General features: G+C 39.7%; 1 protein-coding gene across 6 annotated transcripts in view; it reads right to left on the reverse strand.

The window, feature by feature from the left end:
• The window catches only part of SGCE (sarcoglycan epsilon), a 72824-nt gene that overhangs the window by 50431 nt on the left and 18115 nt on the right, over positions 1–4278 (reverse strand). For 4 of the 6 annotated variants that reach the window (XM_019533433.1, XM_019533426.1, XM_019533420.1 and 1 more), the window contains exon 1: positions 1908–1987. The gene's annotated coding sequence lies outside the window, so the exon portion shown is untranslated. Of the gene's footprint in view, positions 1–1907; positions 2013–4278 lie in introns of those variants that run through there. The other 2 variants (XM_019533450.1, XM_019533441.1) reach the window with 1 other exon arrangement.

The following is a 4278-nucleotide window of genomic DNA, read 5'->3' on the forward strand; positions in this document are numbered from 1 at the left end:
AAGCCAGCGTTTTGGTTGCTTTAATGATGGAGCAGTAGTTGATTAATATATGCTCAGAAGTTCACAGGAAGAGGTCCATGCCTTATTTTACAGCGAATGGCAAAAAAATCCAGTCTTTGCTAATCCGACCTGGGGAAAACTTTTCTTCTTGACCCCAATTCTGTGTCCTCAATAATCTCTGAGTGAGTCTATAAAGGAGCATGCAACTGACCTACAATGTTGAGGTACAAAATTGAATATGCTCATTGACTTCTAAGTGTTATTCCCATAAACCAGATTGCCAAATATTATCAATGGTGTCTGTGACACCATTTTATGAAAAAAGAATAAAATCTCTACCTTTTACAAAAGAGTATTTAAATTCCTTTATTAATGGTCACCTGGCATAGACTAAGTACTCTAGCACAAAAAAACCCTCACCTACATTCACTGAATTGTTTCTCTTACTCCTTGTTGCAATAGGATTCTTTTTTGCCAGAGACCCCCAAGGATTGATACGGCCCCTCGTCTGATTCAGTATCAAGTGAACTTTAATAGTAACCCCTAAGCACTATTACAAGTATCCTCCCTGCAAAATGACCTACCATGTGGCTTTTTTAGATGTTATAAGAGTGACTTTTGGTGGTACCAGCCTCACATCCTCTGCTGGGTGTGTGGGATGTTTGTTCCTGGTTTTCCTGCAGTTCAAGCAGAAATTCCACGACTGCCCAACGACTCCCAAGAGAAACAGCACAAACACACAGCATGTCTTTGTTTGTCCATTACTTTTGTGACTTTCTCATCTCAAATTGTCTAGTCCTCAAGTTCCTTATCGCATCTTTTTAGATAAGGTATTCCAATCCTATTCAGTTTTTGGTTTTGTTTCCTTTTAGGGAAACTGATATACCTGGTTCACCCACCATACCAGTCACTGTGCTCACTTTTCCCACTGCCTTTTAAGGCACTGTACAATATATTGCTTAGTTTTGAGAAGGCCTAGACTATGGCCAACAGCCTCAGCATAAATCAGTTTTCCTGCTACACTCCTTGCTTGAAAAATACCATGAAAGCTTTTCTGTGGATTCTAGGATCTAATGCCTGAAAGAGCTGGAAATCATGCATACTTGGGAAAGAAGTAAACAGGCTGTCAACAGAGGTAGGAGGTATAAATAAATCATTTACCTCTAGTCCCAGGCAAAATAATTCAATCCCAACCTAACAGATCCTGGGGACAGTCAGGCAATGTGAGTTTCTCTATCAGAGAGCCCAGGTTCTAAACTATCAGAGACAAGAGCTTATAGAAAGGAAAAATGTGTATGATTCTCATCTCCCACAGACTTCAGAGGTTCCACCACACTGGTGGCAGAGCTGCAGCTTGCTCTAGATGTGAGAAGGGGAACCTCCACCTTTCCTAACAATATATATGGATCCTGGCAATGACTAGTGCTGCAAACAAAACCAAATGCTTTCTGAGCCACTTAACATTGTCTCAGATATCTACTGATTGCAGTAAAATTCAACTATAGTAGCATTCATATGAATGCAAAAGCATTTTTTTCTATCTAGAAACATGGAAAAATATTTTAATATTTAAAATATTTTAAGGGTTAAGTTATTGCATTAAGCACACTGCAAAGATATTTTCAAGCAACCAAGAGTGACAGGAAAATATGCAATAGTGAGTTATACACACAGCCATTATTTTAAGCAAAGCCATAAGCCGCAAAAGGAAAAAATGTGGGAAACTGACACACAGAAATCCAAAGGTTTAGAGTATTAGAAAACTATAGGACTTTTTTTCAGAATTACTTACCTCAAGGTATCAACTTAATAATAAAACAAGCATATGACTGAAGAAGCAAAAGTAATATTGAAAGCACATGTTGACTGAACCCACAATGGGATTTACATTTACAACCTAAACTCACCATTCTTCTCAACAGCCTTTATTCTGCTGATAATAAAACTGTTGGCTTGCTTAGTCTTCCAGTTAACTGTTCCATTTATGGCACCAGCAGAGCTTAACAAAAAAGCTTTTCAAAATAAAACAAATGCAAAAAAAAAAGTGAATTAGTCAGATTAACAGACTCCCGCAAATCAAATGCCTGTAACTGGATTCTTTCTAAGCTAGCCTTTATTTTCAAATTTTCTTCAGTTTAGAAACAATAAAAATAACAAAAATAAAACAAAAACAAGACAACCCCCTGTTGCCACCATCACACTAAATGACAAAGGTATTTATATAACTGGTGGTTACCATATTGACCTTCTCTTTCCAAGTAAGGCCAGCTCTACCCCACAGACTTTTGCTGCTGGAACAATGTTATTCAGAGTCATGACCCCGCTCCATGTGGGAGTACCTGAATAAGCTACACCACTAACAGGCCATTATTTAAGCTGCATCCATGTCAAGAGCACTCTGGTAGTATAATATAGTCGTACAGCTACATTGGCAAAGTGTTTTTATTGTAAACATGGTTTAATAGGTTGAATAACAACTCATATTCAGTTCCATCTATTCTCTTGATAGCGCTGTTGATTAAACACTTTCCTCTATTAACTGACAGAGGGCCTTGTTACACGTTACACTGTGAGCTGCACAAATGTTAATAGGCTTAGTACTAGCTTCCAATCACACCTTCAATTTGAGCGGCACATCTGTGGGGAGTGGCCACACCGAAATGGAAGAGGAGCTGGGTTATGAAGATCAAGAGATAATCCTGCCCTGGAGTGGCATAACTTTGAGCTGCATAACAAAAGCTTTAAACCACTTAAAGGTGTTAATGCAGGGACAAGCAAAGTCCGGCCTGTGGGCCGGATCCGGTTGGCTGTGGACTTCATTTCCCAGCTAGAGCTGGGGCAGAGCCACAATCTCCTGCTTGTGCGCCCCTGCCCAGAGCATGCAGGGTGCGGCTCTGCCCTGGCTCTGGAGCAAGCTGCCCTCATTCAAAGTTCCCAGCAGCTCCAGAGCAGCTCCCTACGCTGCTCTGCTGTGTGCTGAGTCTGGTCTTCATGGCATCCCCAGCCTGAACTTTCCTGTACAGGCGTGGCTGGGGTCTCCATGGAGACTGGCCCAAGACATGAGGGCAGGGGCTGCTAGGAAATGGAGTCTGGCTACCAGCCGGATTGGCCATTTTGCCCACCCCTATGTTAACACATCGACAATCCAGGGGTTAACAGCTCCAGGGGCCACCCAAAATTAATATGTAACAAGCTAGTCAGTGGGAGATGAGTGATCTAGGTCTCTCTCCCCAACACCAAATAACTGATAATATCGTTTGATCAAAGTGTGCTCTATATAACATTATTTCATTTGTCTCTCACACGTAATATATTGATTCAAAAACTCATTAAAAATTCAAACATACAATAGGTGATTATTTTATGCAAGCACACTGGGACTTTTAAACATAAAGGGTAAATGTTAAAAGATTTACTTGAGACAGTTAAAAATAACTTATGTTTTTGTAACATTTTTGGAACATAGGCTGTTGTACTAAACCTCTGAAACACTTATTTAAAAACCTTATTTCTACCAGCACAGACATTTAGTTCCAAAAAGTAACAAACTCAATGCATTTTAATTACAACACATCTGTTAAAAAATGCCCTATATCTTGATAATAAAGCTTCTTAAAGGGTCAAAAAATAAAATAAGAAGGAAATGGATACAACCAACAGCCTTGCACACAATGCAGCTATGGGATACAGAGACGCATATGTCTTCAGAAATAGATCAATTTCAATCCAATTTTGAAAAATAACATCAAGTGATAACTTCTTGCTTTAATCACAAAGATAGGAATAGGACAATTCTCCTTTATTTATTATTTATATATTTAAACAAAAGACCTTTTGTGGCACTCCTTTCCCCCCGGCCTCACAAGTCAAAAGGAGAGTGGTCAGTGATGGACGGGGCTAACAGATTCTAAATCCTTCAGTAAAGCACTAAAATACAGTCCAGAATAGGAGAGACAGCTAAGGCTAGTGACTGTCTAGATCTCGGGGACAATGTATTCAAATCCAGCCTGCTCAGGCTAACCTAATGCTCTAATGTGTGTTAGTTTAAGCATTTTAATATCACATATTTTGGCCCTCTCAACACAAATGAAAATGGTATATTTGTGTTGCAGACCTATTGCATGTTACTGTGTGTAGTGTTGTCCAAACCCACATCCCTACTATTCATAAGTAAAACTTTTATCCATGAACTGGAGTACTGCGTCCAGTTTTGGGCTCCACAATTCAAAAAGGATGTGGAGAAGCTTGAGAGAGTCCAGAGGAGAGCCACGCGCATGA

Source organism: Crocodylus porosus, unplaced genomic scaffold, assembly GCF_001723895.1.
Source record: "Crocodylus porosus isolate Cpor-Errol unplaced genomic scaffold, CroPor_comp1, whole genome shotgun sequence".
NCBI lineage: Eukaryota > Metazoa > Chordata > Crocodylia > Crocodylidae > Crocodylus > Crocodylus porosus.